Source organism: Tachypleus tridentatus, chromosome 12 (assembly GCF_004210375.1).
Source record: "Tachypleus tridentatus isolate NWPU-2018 chromosome 12, ASM421037v1, whole genome shotgun sequence".
NCBI lineage: Eukaryota > Metazoa > Arthropoda > Merostomata > Xiphosura > Limulidae > Tachypleus > Tachypleus tridentatus.
The window spans coordinates 86,850,399-86,869,936 of record NC_134836.1 but is presented as its reverse complement, the minus strand read 5'-3'; the positions used below and the strand labels follow the sequence as shown (position 1 = coordinate 86,869,936).

General features: G+C 35.6%; 1 pseudogene across 1 annotated transcript in view; it reads right to left on the bottom strand.

Annotated features, from left to right (window-relative positions):
- Nucleotides 1-19,538, bottom strand: part of LOC143233898 (formin-like protein) — a 144,836-nt pseudogene that overhangs the window by 24,379 nt on the left and 100,919 nt on the right. The window contains exons 16-18 of the transcript XR_013018379.1: nucleotides 14,413-14,589; nucleotides 12,011-12,088; nucleotides 4,833-4,919 (exon numbers count right to left, since the gene is read on the bottom strand). The product of XR_013018379.1 is annotated as a formin-like protein (transcript). The remainder of the gene's footprint in view (nucleotides 1-4,832; nucleotides 4,920-12,010; nucleotides 12,089-14,412; nucleotides 14,590-19,538) is intronic.

The window sequence follows — 19,538 nt, the reverse complement described above, 5'->3', positions numbered from 1 at the left end:
CACCTAGAATGTGCACGGGCCCATTGGAAAGCAATGCGGTTCGAAAGTGTGGGAAATCTACGGAAAGTATCCCAAGCCCGTTTTTGAGCCTTCCGTGCCAAGTGGCAAGCAGGATTCCACCACGGATGAGAATATCATGAAAAACGTGTCAAGGTATTAGGAATACACTGAGCAGCTGCCTGTATAATACAGTCAGTTACCACTGCCACACAGTCGTTTATTGATGGCTGATTCACGATGGCAGGATCAAGTTCTGCAAGAGCAGTGAAAGTGGACCAGTCTGCCTGATCCAGCTTCCACCGGGGCACGCGGGTAGGGTAGCATTGATCACGGCCAGTCTCTCTCAAAAGTATAGGAAAATTATCACTGCCTAGTGGATTATTGTCAACCCTCCATGTAAAATGGGAAAATAATAAAGGGAAGCAAACCAAGAGATCAATAGCAGTAAAGGACTGACTAGGTGTGTGAAAATAAGTGGAAAAACCAGTATTGAAAAGAGAAAGATTGTGATCAGAGAGCATACGCTCTGCAGAGCGACCCCTCCTATCAATAACAGCACTTCCCCAGAGGGGATGATGTCCATTAAAGTCCCCCAGGATGAGAAATGAGAGTCAGTAACTGTTCAACTAGAGCATCAAGATCTGATTGATCATATGTCTCTCCAGGGGACAGGTAGAGAGAACAAACAGTGATGGTATGAACCAAGGAAACATGGATGGCTACGGCCTCCAATGGTGTGTTGACTGACAAAGACAAGGTGGGCACATGCTGATCAACCAATAGTGCCACCCCTCCATGTACTCGTCCATTACGCAGCCTGTCATTTCTGTACAGAGAAAACTGCTGAATGGTGACTGTATCAGTAGGTTTTAGAAATGTTTCTTGTAAGGAAAGACATACAGGATGGTAGGAAACAATCAGTGTTTTGATATCATCCAGATTAGAATGTAAACCTCAACAGTTCCATTGTATCAAGGTGGCCATTTTTAATGACAGGTAGGCGAAGTGGCTGGAGAACCCTTCTGTTTACGACAACATCTTTTTTCCTCACTGTCCTTATTCGGGGGTCTATCAACCTCCATGGATCCTACCCTGGGTTGATTGGGCCGGTCTTTGTTGTTGGAAGAGGATGCCAGTGACTGAGGATGCAAACGAATGATTGTTTTGCATCGTGGGGTTGGAGAAAAATATGTATCAAAAGAAATGCCTGTATTTGAAACCAAAGGATGTGGATCTTGAGATTTGTTGGACTGTATGGGAGGAACAGAGATGGGTGTAGTAGTCGATTCATCAACCTTTTTAACCATGGAGATCAAAAGGCTTTTCATCTGTTTTGAAAATGATTCTCTTGGAGCTACAGAGAGATCTGTCTGCACTCCCACTGTAGTTGTGGAACGAAGTGCAGCAGCATATGTCCGAGATGGAGTGCCAGACAGCAACTTCTGAGCCTCAGGATAACTAAAGTTATGGGTCGTTTTCAAACGTTGCACCTCTTTTTCCTCCAACCATTTTGGGCAAGAACAAAAGTAGGAAGGGTGGGAACCATTGCAGTTAACACAATGTGGGTCCGTGTGACACTCATAGACATCATGGTCCATGCCACCACAACGAGCACATGTCAGGGAACCACGACAGGACGTCTTTGAGTGTCTGAACCTCTGACATTGGAAACATCAAAGAGGGTTTGGAATGTACGGCCGTACCCTGCAAATTAGATAACCTGCCTTGATGGTGGCAGGTGCACATGGTGATGTAAACGTCAAAACAAGGATATCTGTCGGCAGTGTAACTCCGTCTTTGCAAGTGGAGATGTGCCTCACTGCAGAAACTCTTTGAGTGGAGAGACCAGAGAGAATCTCTGACTCTGGGATGTTCTTCAAATCCCTCTCAACAATAACTCCTCGTGATGAATTCAAGGTAGCATGAGGGGTTACCTCAATAGATACATCCCAAATTGCCTATGAATTCAAGAGAAGTTTACTGCATTGGTATGTGGATGTTTCAATCAATATGACTCCAGAACAAAGCTTCTTTACTGACTTTGGAGAGCCTAGTAAGTCCCTCTAGTCCCTTCTGAATAAAAAAGGGGGACATTTGCCCTAAAGGTTTTTCTGAAAGAGAATGTAATATAAGAAAATGGGATACAGGTGTTACAGATGTTGAAGATTGCTGCTTAGAGTCTTCAAGACGTGGTCATTTACCTACTGACTGTTTTTTCACTATTTGATTTAAATTTTTTGTTGGAGGATCCATAGGAAAAAAGGAAACTTTTGGTACCCACTGACCCCACCCACCATGGAGCCCTACAAGGGGATGCACTACAATGTCAAACAAGGACACTGCAGCAACACCAGGGTTTTGTGAACACTATACCAAAACACCAGAATCAGATACAATTTCTACAACACCTGTTGAGAACATCTAACACTGGTACTAGGTTGACCCTAGCTCAAGTGGACCAGCCAATTGACTCAAGGGGATAACCACAAGACAGCCTGTCTACAGGAATTCAAGGCCAAAGTGGTGTGTTAGGGTTGGACCCCTCAATCAGGATCCTCTCCTCACCTTCATGGGTCGCCACGCACGGCAAACACGTGGGTGAATGTTCAGATCCCAGAGGAGGTAAACTGAAAGAACAGAACCTTCTCTGGGAGGTCTCCTCACCACGTACAGGAATCCACCATAGAGCTTCGAAAGATGAAAATAGGAAAAGAGAAAATAAAAATGAAAAACTTTTTTTTAGCATTTATTGGAGAAAATGTGAACACTATGAAATTAATACTAGCTAAATACTAGCTGGTCAAAAGTTTAAGACCATACCAAAAAGAAGTCCTAAACAGGGTAGGAAATGCCCAACAAGGGGTCTCAGTAGTGAGATGCATGGCCATCACTGCAAATAACTTCAAACATTCCCTTTGGCATGTTCAATATAAGCATTTGCAGAAGGCTGGCTGGCTGGAATGTTATTCCAAGTTGTGAAGATGGCTTCACAAAGATCATGCACTGTTTGGAATTGACGTCCATTTCTATAGACTTCCCTTGCCATCCACCCCCAAACATTTTCAATGGGATTCAGTTCAAACGAACACGATGGATGATCCAGAAGAATCACGTTATTCACCATGAAAATGTTCTTTTTGCTGCAGGCATTGTGGATTGCAGCATTATCCTGCTGAAAGATCCAGTCATTTCCACACAAGCATAGGCCTTCAGTCAATAAGAATGCTCTCTCCAACATGCCAATGTTGCCAGCTGCTGTTTGACGCCCCTGTATAACCTGAAGCTCCACTGTTCCATGGAAGGAGAAAGCACTCCAGATCATGATGGAACCTCCTCCACTGTGTTGTGTAGAAAATGTCTCCAGTGGGATATCCTTATCGTGCCAGTAACGTGGAAAGCCATATGGACCATCGAAGTTAAATTTTTTCTCATCAGAAAACAAAACTTTCATCCACTTTTCTACATCCCATGATTGGTGCTACTCAGCAAAGTTTAACCGAGCTGTTTCATGGTGTGGAAGGACGCATGGCCTTTGAAGACGTTTACGGTTTTTAAAGTTTTTTTTCTCGTATATGCTGTCTTATTGTTCTTGAGCTGCATTCTGCATCCGTAAGGGCCTTAATCTGGTTCGAAGATTGGCTGGTGTCTTGCCAGATAACCCGTCGAATCCTCCTGCTTAATGCCAGTGAAATTTTCTTTGGCTAACCACTTGAAATTCCCATTCCGTATCCCTCAAGGTCTTTTAAGAAATTTGCAACAGCAGTTTTACTCTGCCCAATCTTGCCAGAGATGGCATGTTAAGAAAGAACTTGCTTTTGCAGCTTGACAATTCTGCCACATTCAAACTTTGTTAACTTTACAAAATGCATATTTTTTCTTTATGTTCATTGGCCTAAGATTTTGGCCAGCAGTGTATATTGCACTCAAAGCAAGTTAGGAATCAGAAGAGTGTATACAAAGGTCCAGGTGAATTCTACTTACTATTAAGACCAATCTCTTGAACCATTTGCACAGTTCAGAAATATCAGCTTTGTGTGAAAATGAGGTTAACAGGGTATCAATTCACCAAGATAAGGCTTCCAATGATACCACTTGTTCAACCATCACATATCTCAAGCAGTTGGAGAATGTAAAGTGTATACAGACTATTTCATATGAAGAAATATTGGTCAACTTATGAGGCATGGCACTCATGAATTTATGTTAGATTAGACTGTTAAAACAGTTGTTGGGAAACCATCCTCATACATTATATAGATTATAGAAAACCTGCAAAGAGGAGTGATGTGTTTTGAACACATTAACCTTAAGGTAGAGCCTTTTGCAATGGAAACTACACAAAAGGGGTGTTGTAAAGATGCTATAAAAAAAAACATGACCAGGTACTTTGACATGAACTAAAACAGCTTGAATAAGCCCCAAAATTCATTTTCATATAATGTTCCAAGACCCCTGCAGTCTTTTTAATTTCAATATGATTTAAAAACACAGTATCAGAAGTGGTGGAAAATTATCATAAAAATGTTTATTCTTTTTTAGGGATTTCTATCAGTATGTAAGACAATGCAGAATGAGAAGAATTAAAAACAGGCCAATTTTGTGTAATATAATACTTAAACAATATTTAACTTTTTGTACAGCAAAAATATTGTATTAAAAATATGTATGAAAAATAATAAGAGTTTATTTCTAAATCCTCAATAAATAGCATAAAAATACATATTCTTACATATCAAGGAAACATATTCACTTAAGCTACTAAATAAACAGTGATACACATTCTGAAATGCAAATAAGTAGTTAGGTGTTGTAAATTTTACAAATTTACTAACCGGCGTTATAAGCTGAATATTCTCACCAAAACTTGCTATATAACTCATGATGTTAAGTTTCTGTGACAGTCTCTCAACTTTGGAAAGCTGTAAGAACATAAATATTAATATTTCACTATATATAAAATTTCAAACAGCTTATGTCTCACACATCAGTCAACATAAAATCTGATAAATACATTACAATATTCTGAGCACACATACACTTATTCACAATTAATGTTTACATGCACATTTACAGGACTTATTAAATAAAACAATAACAGCTTAATATCTCAAATCTATGATTATATGAACTGTTAAATTAAACATTTTGCTATTATATTTTTTATTTTCATCTTCAAGCATAGATGTGCCACCAGGAAGCTACAGTGGTCATAGCCCACTCACTTTTCCTGCTTGATGATGGTAATACACAGTTTGGTATATATAAATATATACATGTCCCACATTTATATACAATCATGTGAAAAAGTTAGGGAACCCTGTGAAAGCCTGTGTATATTTGTAACATTTTTTGGATATATAGATATTTAATCTCAATTTCAACAATACTGAAAGATTACAGGAATATAACTAAACAATTAAAACTTAATAAAAGACTTTAAGATCTTCTGTAAATGTAATTCTACAAAAATGCATATTCTAACTGAGGAAAAAGTTAGGACACCCTACCCCCTAATAGCTAGTGTTACCCCCTTTGGCTGAAATAACTGCAGTGAGACGCTTCTTGTAGCCATCTACCAGTCTCCGACATCGGTCTGAAGAAAGTTTGTCCCACTCCTTAATGCAGAATTCTTTTTGCTGTGAGATGTTTGAAGGGTTTCTTGCATGTACAGCCCATTTCAAGTCACCCCACAGCATCTCAATGGGATTAAGATCTGGGCTTTGACTTGGCCATTCCATTTCTTTGTTTTCAGCCAGTCCTGGTATGTTTTGGGTCATTGTCATGTTGCAGGGTCCAGTTCTGCTTCAGCTTTAATTTTCGTACAGATGGTCTCACATGATCCTCAAGCACCCTCTGATACACAGTAGAATTCATGGTGGATTCTATGATTGTGAGCTGTCCAGGTCCTGCTGCAGCAAAGCAGCTCCAAACCATAACACTTCCACCTCCATGCTTCACAGTTGGTATGAGGTTCTTTTCCTGGAATGCTGTATTTGATTTATGCCAAACATGTCCTCTGTTCTGGTGTCCAAATACTGCAATTTTGAACTCATCTGTCCAAAGAACATTAATCCAGAAGTCCTGGTCTTTGTCTACATTCTCTCTGGCAAACTTCAGTCTGACCTTGATGTTTTTCTTAGAGAGCAAAGGTTTCCTCCATGCACACCTTCACGTGCAAGTTAAACTTGTGCAGTCTCTTTCTGATTGTAGAGGCATGCACTTTCACATCAACAGTAGCCAGAGCCTGCTGTAGGTCCTGTGATCACATGTTAGGGTGTTTGGAGACCTCTTTTAGCATCTTGTGGTCTGCTCTTGGGGTGAACTTGCTTGGATGACCAGACCTGGGCATGTTGGCAGTTGTTTTGAAAGCCTTCATTTGTTGACTATTTTCCAGACAGTGGAATGGCTGATTTCAATATCTTTTGGGATCTTTTTAAATCCCTTACCAGACTTATAAGCTGCTACAATTTTCTTTCTGAAGGCCTCAGACAGCTCTTTTGCTCTCACCATGGTGCTTGCTCTCACTTCAACAGTCAGGAGCACACCAAACTAAATGTCTAGGGTTTAAATAGGGCAAGCCTCATTCCAAATGCTGAGTAACGATCTTCTAATCATGTGCACCTGGTGTGATACACCTGTGTGTGAGTTGAGCCATTTTAAGTGGGAATAAATGTGGGGGCATCCTAACTTTTTTCCTCAGTTAGAATATGCATTTTTTAGAATTACATTTACAGAAGATCTTGAAAAGTCTTTTCTTCAGTTTTAATTGTTTAGTTATATTCCTATAATCTCTCAGTATTGTTGAAATTGAGATTAAATATCTATATATCCAAAAATGTTACAAAAATACACAGGCTTTCATTGGGTGTCCTAACTTTTTCATACGACTATAAAAAAAGACAAAAATAGAGGTACATATTTTAATTACTATTTACATTTTTTCAATGATCTATTCAGTAACATGGTGATGCTGTATATTTTAAGAATTTGTTTTTTGTAGCCATTGTCACAGGCAGATTCTTTTCTTGGAATGTTATAAAGATTTTATTTTTCTCTCTTACAAGTGTTTCTGTCAGTGATGAATATTTAAATTTTTTTTCTTCTGATATCTACTATAAATGTATGTGTGGGGTCTTATAGCAGAGCCACATCAGGCTATCTGCTGTATCTACCAAGTGGAATCGAATCCCTGATTTTAGTGTTGTTAATCTGAAGACTTACCACTTTCCCAGCAGGGAACTACTATTAACGACAAACTGACAGTTAATGTTTGCAATGCAAAAGCATTGCTACAGAGGTGTGATATGTAGATTTATGATTTATTATGTGTTATGGGTCTGCTCTGTCCAACACTATGCCCTCCTCATTTTTGTGTATTCATGACAGTGTCCTTATTTTTGTACAATAGTCTATATTGTCAACAAATAAGATATAAGCAATGTTTTCACATAATATGAAATAACATAAGCCATGGAGTTAAATACTTCATTCCTATCATATTCTACTTCAGAAAGTAGGACGTACAGTCCTTACCTAAGGCTGGATTGTACCTTAACATTGATGACAATACATACAGCCTACTAATAAGTAAACAGACATCACCAAGAAATCAAATCAAACCAATCCAAGATGTCACATGCAAGTAATCTCCAAAATTTGCATACAGAATTAACTTAGCAATGACCACAGAATACAAACAGTCATGCCAGATGTGGAAGAATCCCACTAATTAACCATATTTTATAAGGTCTTGCAGTTGGAGAAAAGATTAATAGTGTTTGATATTCTCAGCAAGTTTGTAACAATTCGCAATATAAAGGCTTCCAAGCAAACTTCTTACATATGGTAAGGAATAAAAGCAAAATCTCTGCAAAAGATTTGTATAAACTCTCAGTTTTCTACCTACAAATGTCCATGAATAGTGGATTTACTGGAATATTATCAGTATTTTAATGCCATTTAAAATCATGTTATCCAGCTAAAAACAAAACAGGGGTTTAAAAGAAAGTGGTTGGCTTGATATGGATATAAAATCTATTATATCTACTGACAGACACATTAAAACACCAGCCCAAAATAGACTAACCATTACACTAGTCAGTAGCCTTACTAATATGGAAACCTAAATAATCAAGAAAAACTAATCCAGGAGATACACTAAGCAGCATCTTAAGGAATTTTGCCTCAAACAGAAATGTACTTTAATTGCAGAAGCTAATGTCATTATTCTGGATGAATTAGAGAAAGAGAGTCTTATGATCAATGTTAGCATTAGCGACATCATATCCATAGCTTAAATAAGAAAAGATAATCAAAGAGAAGTTTAGATCATTATTAATCATAATACCATAAAAACTGCTAATAGTAACTGTCAATAAAGCTTTAAGAATAACAAGTATGAAAATTAAAAAAACACAAGAGAAAGCATTTCCTGTTGTTAAAATTAATTTGTTTTTTTTTCTCTTCTTGTTGAAACATCATGCACATGGGTGAACATTTTGAGAGTATGGGTTTACTAAATGACTTAACTCTGATGCAGGTAGGTGAGTGTAGCTAATGTTATACTTATTTTCCATATATCAAGTATTATCTCCATTAACCATTGGTAAAGCTGCTTTTTTTTAAGTTTGCTCTTAATGTTTTGATATGTAAAATTATTGTTAAATCTTAATTTTGATAAAACCAGTACAAATTAACGAGTTTATTAAATTCACAGTATGTGTATATGAAAATTCTGGAATAGCATACACATAATATTCCTTGTTAGGCAGTTATGATTTGAGCACTGTGATACAGTGGTTCTGGCTAGAAACTCTAGTATTGGCTATATCATTATTATATATTGCATTAAGTTTAATGTGACAAATGATGAATTTCTAAAATTCACACATTACAATACATTAGTATCAACTGAATTCACTTAACCTGCATAAACTAAATGGGGAAATTGGAAGATACAAGAAGCCACAAACAAAATTAATACAGCCTAGTTGCTCTAATCAGAAATACTTTGTTACCTCAGAATCTTTTGATATAGAACTTTGAAACTATGCTTTAAAATACTCTACTGAGTTGAAGATCAGCGACTTACAAGAAAGAGGCATTATATTCTGAAAGAAAAGGGGTTCAGAGGTAGCAAGGATACTTGTAACAGTAAATAGCATCTTGAAGCACAAGTTCAAACAGTATCTGTTTGGATCCTTTGTCCACAATAGCACCTATAAAGTGAGAGGAACCTATTATAATGGCAGTAATGGACAATTTTAATAGCAGACAGAGGATTATACTAAACATAGAAGGTAAAATAATAGTGCAGAAGTATGACTATAATGACATCTCAAGATAGCAAGTATCTGAGAACTTCATTCTGATGAAAGACATGGCTTTGAGTCATTCTTAACTGATATATGCAAAACTCTGGAAATAAAGCATTCTGGGATAACAGATTCTATTTTTTATGGCTTAATAGTAAAATGACAAAACCAAATTACATATAACAAAGTCATAGATAAAGACAAAAGAAAATGGAACTATAATACAGCAGTTCTCATAGTGAAATATGAAGGCTAATATATATAACAAGTACACAACAGTATAGTCATAAAGCTAGGATTCTATCAGACCTCCCAGATTGCTACCTAAAGCAAGTCTAAGCAAACTTTAATACATTGAAAATACCAATCATTTTAGAGATGCAAATGATATTGATTTAATGAATTTGCTTACAAGAAATTGAAATCAGCCATGGATAAAATAAAAATAAAGTAATAAGCTACAAACATTGATACATTTAAATAGTAACATGATGATGGTGTGATTAGACAGCTTGAAGAACAAAGGGAATGCATCATAAAATTTTAGTTAATATTCAAATGGTCCATATTCACTGATAAACATTATGAGTAATGTATTGTGTTGCAAAATACTGTAGTTTAAAAACCACATGTTCATACAAAGCAACTCCAGAGATACCAGAGATATGACAGATTATCTGTTACCAAACAGTGAACAAATGGTATGGAAATTTCAAACAAGGAATTCACAATTTTTTTTTTTTTTTTAAAGTAGGAGCCATAACTTTAGCCTGGAGAAAAAAATCAAGCCAAAATTCCAAGTACTGCTCAATGATATAACTAAATTCAAAATGTCAAAGCTGCTGGGGGTTAATGATGATGACATAGGTGGCTGACACACATAAGAGGCACGTTTCCATCACTTATGGAAGAAGCAAGCTATATATGCAACTTCCTCAACCTTTTTACTTGGTGTACACATACACTATTACTCAAAACTATCTATTCTTAAAATTGGTAAGTTTATTTATTTTTAATTCCAATATTAAACACCAGACTAGAATGACAAAATGATTACATATTCACTTACAACTGCAAAAGTAATATCACAGCTTTTAACATACAAACGTTTTGAACAGCTGTTTATGATTACCTGTAAGAACAGTACTTGCCTTTGTGGATAAACACTAAAAACGCTTCTTAGTCCATTAGAAATTCTCTATTGTGATCTAAAATAAAGTTGACAAATTTGTTTGTTTTTGTTTACCCATTTTCCAACAATGTTAAACATGCCCTAATTATGATAATCCAGAAAAAGAAAACACAGCTCTGTTACATCATTCATTAAGAACAAAACAAAACAAGTCTTATCAAGCAGGAGTGCTTCTTGACAAAACCAAGAAACACATAATGCAACAGTTACAAAAATTGTCCATGTGAATTCATTATTTAGGAAGGAAGCAGTGTTACTTTAATTATTACATAAATTCTTTCTTTCAAACAATCTAAATAGATATTGTGTTGTAAATGTGTGTTGTCTTTGAAATTCTGAATTATAATTTTAACTAAAACTATTTACAATACCATACCACTATTATGGTGTAGTTTACTTCAAATAGTGTTATGCCAAATGTTATGGAAGCTTCAGTGAAAGAGGAACTGAAGCATTTTGCAAAACATCCAATTAAAATATCGAAATATAACGTTAAGCCAAAGCAGAGCTGGGTTTGTTGAAATGTTTTTAGAAAGATGAATGAAAAATCATATTTCAAATGGTTCATTTTAAGAAATTTATAGTTGCTCTTACCAATTGTGAAATTATTCAGTAAATTTACTGTTTCACACATTCTCAATTAATTCATGATATAAACTCAGCTCTGTTTATTCAAATTAAATAAAATTAAAGTTGTATATTTTGTTTTAGGCATACAGGGGGAGTTGAAATTGCAATTCTTTTGTGTACTGAAGTTTCAATATTTTATGAAAAATTAATTTGTATTGCTTTTGCCTCTTTTATAAATCTTCAAACGTTTTTCACAATTTTTGTGAGTCATCAATCAATCCTAAAAAAACTCAATAAAATTCCCATAACACAAAAAAATACAAGTTATAGCATATTCTTGTGTAGTCATTCCTGTCTAATAAATTTAAGCATTTACAAAAATTCAAAAAGGTCTTTATCACTGTAATTAACAATTTGTAAAAACATTTTGTCAAAAAGAATAAAATGGGTAATAATGCTGCTATCAATTACACACCAAACATTTTATTTCTCAATACCTTTTAACTAAATATATTTTAGTAATGTGAAAACAAAGAAATAAATTAAATTAGCTATCTAACAACAAGTAAAGTTTGTCATATAATGCAATAGGCACACAGAAACAAACTCAGTAACTCACTAACTGTAAATAAATAATTTTGTATAATCTGAAGTGTAGTATAAATAAATTATAACAGATAAAGTTTCAATAATCATTAAGCAAAAATTAAATATTGAAATTTGGTGTAAGCACACTGTAACAATCATTACAACTGTATTTGACCGAGAAGTGACAATGACAAACTTCACAACAAATGAACAATACTTTCAAGATTAATAATAGTAAGAAAAGCAGATATTAAATATTTTACTTTAATCGAGTTTCTGTTAGAAATAATTAATTTACTTAATTCTTTGCTGAAAAAAAATTACAAAATATAATAATTTTAATTACAGAAAGAAGGAATTTGTCCTCATCTGTCAAGGAATCAGTTGCCCTCCTCTGTCTTTCATATTCTCTGTAGGCTTTTATCTATCAAAATATAAAATATTTATGTGTATGAACCTCACATGATATATGTCAATATAAGGTCAGTGTTGGTAAAAAATTAGTTCATGCCAAAATATATCAGAATTGTAATAAATATTTTCACAAAAATCGTTAGGATGGCCCTTATTTGAATGTATAATTTCAAATTAAAAATTCTAAACCTTTAACCTTCTAATTTCATTCTCATGCACAGAAAAAATATTAATTATCACACTTCCTCAACATTGGAACTTATTTAATGGTTAATCATTAAGGTTTAAGTTCTAGGTTGCAGTGGCTTGATACTGTATGTACTATGTGATATAAAACATATCTATGTATTATAAATTATGTAAAGCAGATTATTATTTTATTTCATATACAATAGTATATAATTATATGATTTTATATGCTTTTGGTGTGGTTTCTGCTGTTAAGACATTTTATTTAATCCTGCAAAACTGCTATGGGTTAATCACACAAGTACCTACCTAATGTGTAATCATTTATGTAAGCACATTAACATTCTCTTGCAGAACATTAGAGTCACCAGTTTCCTATATTTTATGCTATTGTCAACTTTCATGGTGAGATTTGCTTATTGAATGAAGTATGAACTCAAAACTACCATATGAAGCATTTATAATTTTGTGAAAAGTGAAGCTGAAATACCAGAACAGTTTGGTTAAAACTCTGAATCATGGGACAAGTGATAGCAGAAATTTTTCTAAACATATGATATACTATAAACCAGTACCAGGTCTACTAGTACTGATGGCCCACTACAAATACTGGATGCTGAGTACTGTCAGGACTGGTACCAACTACAAACCCTGATGCTACCAAGAAAGGTTATGGCTACATCAAGAAGAATTCAGTAACTATTTCTAGATTGGCTGACTTTAAGATGATATGAAGAAATTCTGGAAACTACTGTCATATATACAAACTATCCCAGGAGGAAAAATGTGACAGCATGAGTTTAGATATGGAATGCTCTTGATTGTTCTGAATAATGTGTAATACTCTGTAATATTTCAAAATAATCTCATATATGCAGATATAATGCAAGTTACAAGATAAAATTTAATTTTCCTAAAACAACCTAAAAATTTTATTCAATATGGTGTTAATACTTATTGGAACAGAATGAGGGGATAAGAGTATTGTGAATCAAAACGTCAAAAATAATCATCATAATCAAATTTAAATATTTATAACATGAGCAAGCTAACAAATTAAATGAAAAACACAAAATCACTCTGCCACTTTTTCAACAAAACTTAAAAATTACAAACTAAACATTAACAACATCTTTATCACCAGGAATAGTCTACTATTCTTGTGTCTCTACAAAATGTGTATAAAATGAGTACATTTTGCAGAATCTCAGTCCTAAAGGAAAATAGTTTGTTTTTACAGTAATTAGAATACAGATTTCAAAATTTATTTCCTCCAGAGCCAAACAAAATGTATTTATTTGTCAAAGTTTTGAAACAAATTCAATTTCACTCTTAATCTTTTGAAAATAACCTGTTCACTTTTCAGTATACTACAACAGAATGAACACTCTTGTTCTCTCATTGCCTGTTTAGTATTTAGAAGTCTAAACCATTCTCCTTGAAGTATCTTCTCCCTTATATTAACCTCTTTCATTATAACTTAATGACTGAAAGCACTGACCATATACATTTTTCAAAGCAAAATGACTGCTTTTATTCTGCAATGCATCAAAATATTATTTAATGTAAAAAAAAATCACAAAAAATGTAATATTTAATTACATATAACTGCTTACCTGTCAGAATATGTACTATTTTTTTCAGAACTAGCAATGCATGACACTATTTAATAGAAATCTGAATATATTACACCAATAAATCTTAATGTTCAAAATATATAAAACAAAAACCTCTAATAACTTAAAAAATACAAAACAAAACTACTACTACTAAAATATTTGTTTTTTATTTTAAAATTTGGGCAAAGCAACACCAGGGCTATGTTCACTAGCCATTCATAATTTATCAGAGTAATACTAGAGAAAAGGCAGCTAGTCATTATCACCCACTGCCAACTCTTTGGCTACTATTTTACCAAATAATAGTGGAATTGAGTATTACCTTATAACTACCCCATGGTTGAAAGCACGAGAATATTTGGTGGGATGGGAAATTGAGCTCGCAGCCCTCAGATTGCGAGTCAAGTGCCTTAACCACCTGTTCATACTGGGCCCTACAAAAAGATAACACTTATTACTGTTATTTGAAATGATTAATCAAAAGTAAGTTTTACATATATTACTGATAAATATAACAAGTCTCTACCTCCTTTTCATTTGGCACCATTCGCAACAATATCTCTACATATTCTTGGATCAACGTCTTCAAGTCTAAAGCATTTAATGCTCGTACCACCATCTCGCGAGGTAGCTCCAACTTGCGAAGAGAAATGGCCACATTCCGCAGACGATTATGCTCTAGCATTGTTATTTTCTCTGGAACCTATACATGTTTAAGTTTTTAGGGCAAAAAGAGAAAAATATGGTATGATATTCTTACTTACAAAACTATAAATCAAAGAGTCTTTCTAATGGTAGAGTTACAGTATTAAACCTTTCACTGTGGCTGTGACAAGTATTTCCCATTGTCATTCAAAATTACTTCTTGTGACATATAGGAGTAAAATTAGTGGAAAAAGCATTTATTTTCATCCCACTTAATACTGATAAATGTTTTCAACTTACCCCTGCAGTAACCAACAACATGCATAAATTGAATCTACAACAGCCGTATGTTGACCGTGGCTGCATTACTGAGCTGCAAATTGTAACTCTACTTATCTGATGTTCTTCACTTAAAGATATCTGAAGAGTCTCAAGTGGTGTTCAAATGGACAATGATGATGAAAATGCAATGAAATAAGAGAATGCTAGCTCTCCATATAGTGATGATAGTCAAAATAATGAACTTGGACTCAATAGAGAAAGGCATAAATAGCATCAACAATGGGAAATATTTGTCCCAGTTGCAATTTGAGGGGGAAGGAGCACTAGCAAATATACATCTCAGCCACAGTAAATGGATTAACTTTAAAGAGATTAGTACTCTTTTCTGCAGCTGTTACAAGGTTTTACTTAGTTGTATTCAAAATTCAGTTCAGCAGATATATGATCAATGTAAATGCAATCAGAATTAAAATTTTCGATACAATTCAATGTTTTATATTATATAAATTTTAATTTTTTTTATTTAAAAAAAAACTTAAAGAAAAATTCTTAAACATCCAGTTATATTGTAATGTTTTGCAAAAGTATAGAAAGTTTGAACTTTTCATTTCTGTAACTTAAATACTTCATGCACACCCTACTTCTAACTGCAAATAAAATCCAAGTTAATTGCAATGTTTATACATTTTGCTTTCAAGCTCTTTAGGGTATGTTTGAAGAAAGGAGAAATAAACTGATCTAAGCCTTTGACAGATGCCACATCCATTTTCTACACAGTTGGTTGGCATTTTATGGCACAAACAACTAGGGTTTCTGCATACAAACAACTGGTAAATAATTTAAAATAAAGTATAATTACTAAAATTTGTAAAGAAGTCCAATTTTTGATTTAAAAACTTAATTAGCATTAAAAAGGCCAATGGGCCTCAAAAAATTGAAAATATTTCTGAAGTGGACAAGGTCACCATCACCAATGACACTATCCAGTATCGGGAGCAAACCTGTGGATAAAACATGTCTAAAATCACACCATCATTCAGAATTGTAATGAGGGCACAATTGTAAAATGTAAGCTATTGTGGCTTGAATGTCACACAAACCACACATTGGTACACCAGTCCAAGATAAAAGAAAATGATGATTTAGAAAACCATGATCAATGTGTAGTCTAGTTAGGACAACTTCCTCCTTCCAAATCTTATGGAAACAAGATGGCCAAAGTCAGATAGAGGGTTTTATTTGGAAGAGCTTGATGTTAAGTTGGTCACTCCAAGTTGATTGCCAATTGGCAAAGAGCTGAGCCTTAAATACAGAACCATAGTACATGTATGGACAGGCACAACAGTGATAGTACCAGAGCAGACAGACATACCTGTGATGTCAGCGAGCCCATTCTCATGAATACTGACATGGCCTGGTATCAAAAGAATTGGATAAAAGTAGACATTAAAGATAAATGGGCCAGTTGGTTTTAAATATCAGCAAGAACAGGGTGAGAACTAGTGTGAAGCAATTCCAGGGCCAGTAGAGAGCTAAACAAGGCAGTATAAATAGTACAATTCGAGTACTACTTAGCTTTATGTGATTCAAGGAAAGAGACATAGCATATAGTTCAGCAGTGAACACAAAAACTGTAGAGGGGATACTATGTGCAACAAACCATGGCAGAGTTCACAGAGTCACCAGATTTTGAACCATCTGTATAAATGGGAATGGAAGAACAGTTCGGCAAATAAAAGATGGTACTTCCAATCAGAAGTATTTACCTTTCTCAGGTGACTCAAAGAAAAGTCACACTTGTGGATGGTAATAAGCTATGGTAGGATGGGCTGACCAGTGGATACAGTAATGTCATCCAAGGACAGACCCAATTCATCCAACTATGTCTGGATACAAGGGCAAAAAAACAATGGCAGATTGTCTGTTGTAAAAAACATAGCCACTGAGGAAGGAAAACACAACCCCAGGTAGGATGCTGTGGTAAGGATCGAAGTTTTGAAGCCAACAGTAAAAACATTTGTAAATTGCAGAGGCGTAGAAAAGGTTAATGAGACTATGTACAAATTCTGAACTGTGGAAGTGCAGAAGCCTCTGTGTAAAGCCAAATTCCCAAATGATGAATAGGGTCCAGCATCTTCAAGGCCAAGGTCCTGGCATAGCCATAGACCAGAAACCTGTAGTCCAGTTTTGATCAAACGAAGGCAACACAAATCGTAAGCACAGGACATCGATCTGCTCAAGAGGTGAAAGAAAAAACATGGAGGATGATCAGTGCCCTTGTGCACTTGTCTCGTAGTTGCTTAATGTGTAGTATAAAGGTCAGCTTAAGGTCAAAGATAAGCTCCAAGAAGTTTGTCTCAAGAACCAGGGAAAGCACAACTTCACTGACACAGAGTTCAGGATCAGAATATATACTCCATTGGCAGCAAAAGTGCAGGTAAATAGTTTTAGAGAGAGAAAACTTAAAACCATTTGCTGTGGTCCACTTCAGTAAATGAGGATAGTCTGTAGCTGCCACTCAATAAATCTCATATTAAACTACTGACACAAGATGTGGAAGTCGATAAAAAGCCTATTTACAAAAGTTGGAGGGAGTGGTCCAGTGATGGTATTAGTCTTTATACTGATAAGTGTGACACTCATGACACAGCCCTGACGGACTCCAAGTTCCTGCAGGAAAGTCTCTAACCCACAATAACTTGGGATCACCTGCCCATTAAAAGAAATTTAATAAAAATGGACAAATGGCCATGCAACCCACAAGTTGAGATCTTGCAAAATACCATATCTCCACATAGTATGTAAGCCTTCTCAAGGTCAAAGAATACTGACACAAGTTGTTGATTGAGAAAGGCTTTTCTGATCAGTGTTTCAAGTCAAATCAAATGGTTCATGGTGGAACACTGTTGTCAGAACCCACACTGGGTGGGCAAGAGGGGGTTATTTGATTCCAGGAACCAAGTAAGATTAGTATTAACCATTCTCTCTAAGGTCTTACAAAGCAGCTCATCAAAGCAACTGGATAGTAGTTTGAAGACATCTTGGGATCCTTCTTTGGCTTAGACAAAGGTAAGACAATAGTCTGGTGTCACACATCAGGAAAACCATTTTCGTGGTCAGATCCAATTACAAACAACCAGAAGAATAGCAAGAACAGCAGGAGATAAATGTTGCAGCATCTCATTGAGTGTATCATCTGGTCGAACTGATGTACTGTCAGACCAATAGAGTGAGCTTGAGTTCCACCAGCGTAAAGGAAAGAGGCAATCACTCTGCCAAAGTCTTGATGGCTAAGAAAGTGGAGGATGAAGCATAAGTGCTATATACCCAACAAAAGATTTCACTGAGAATATCTGCAATGCTCTAGGCATCAGCAACTTCCTGGCCATCAGAGAGCAAGACTAAAAGGGGAACAGAATTATACTGCCCACTCACCTTTCGAATTTTGTCCTACATGACTTTAAAATTGGTGGTAGAAGAGATGCTGGTTGTGAATTCAATCCAAGATACCTTCTGCCTTTGATGTCTTAACAGCTTAGCATGTGCATGGGCCCACTGAAAGGCAATGAGGTTTGAAAGTTTGGGATACCTATAAAAGGTATCCACATGGACAGGCTCTCTCAAAATGATAAGAAAATGATCACATTCCTGTGGGTTACTGTCAACCCTCCATGAAAAGAGAAAAGTGAAAGGGAGCAAACCAAGAGTTCAGTAGCAATAAAAGACATTAGGTGCATGAAAGTAAGTATAAACACCAGTATTGAAGAAAAGGGTTGCAATCTGAGAGCATACGCTCTACAGAGTACCCCTCCCATCAATATCAACACCTCTTCAGAGCGTATTATGTCCATTAAAGCCCCCCAAAAATTAAAAAGAGATATGGCACTGTTCAACGAGAGCATCAAGGTCTTTCCAAGAGACAGAGAGAAAGAACAAACAGCAATAATACAACCCAAGGAAACACAGAGGGCTATGGACTCCAAGGGTGTGTCAAGTGGCAAAGATAGGGCAGGTACATGCTGATAAACTCGTAGTATCACCCCTCCATACACTCATCCATCACAACACATCATTTTTTTACAAAGAATGACTGCAGAAGGTTAATTGTATCAGCAGGTCTCAAAAATGCTTCCTATAAGGAAAGACACACAAAATGAAAGGAATTAATCAGTGCTTTGATATCATCTAAATTAGAACAGATACCTCAACAGTTCCACTGTATCAATTTTGCCATTTTCATTTGTCTGGAGGAGAGCCCTTTTGTTTTCAACCATGTTTCTTCTCTTTATTAGAAGGAGGTCTACTGACCTTCATAGATCCTGCCCTGGGTTGAGTGGGCAGGTCTCTGTTGTTAGAAGATTCCAGCAACTGAGGGCATGAAGAAATAATTGGTCTGCATCTTGGAACAGGAGAAGAACAGGGATGTGACGAAATGCCTGAACCAAGAATCAAAGAAAGTGAATCTGGGGATCTGCTGGGAAAAATGGTAGGGGCAGAGATGGGTGTTGATGTTGACTCATCAACTTTCTTAGCCATGAAGGGCAAAAAACTTTTCATGTGGTTTGAAAATGATTCTTTTGGAGGCACAGAGAGAACTGTTTACATTCCTACTTTAGCAGTGGAACAGAGTGCAGAAGCATGTGTCCAAGATGGAGTGGTGGACAAATAACTTTTGAGACTTGGGGTAAGAAATGTTGTGAACTGTTTTCAGACACTGTACCTCTT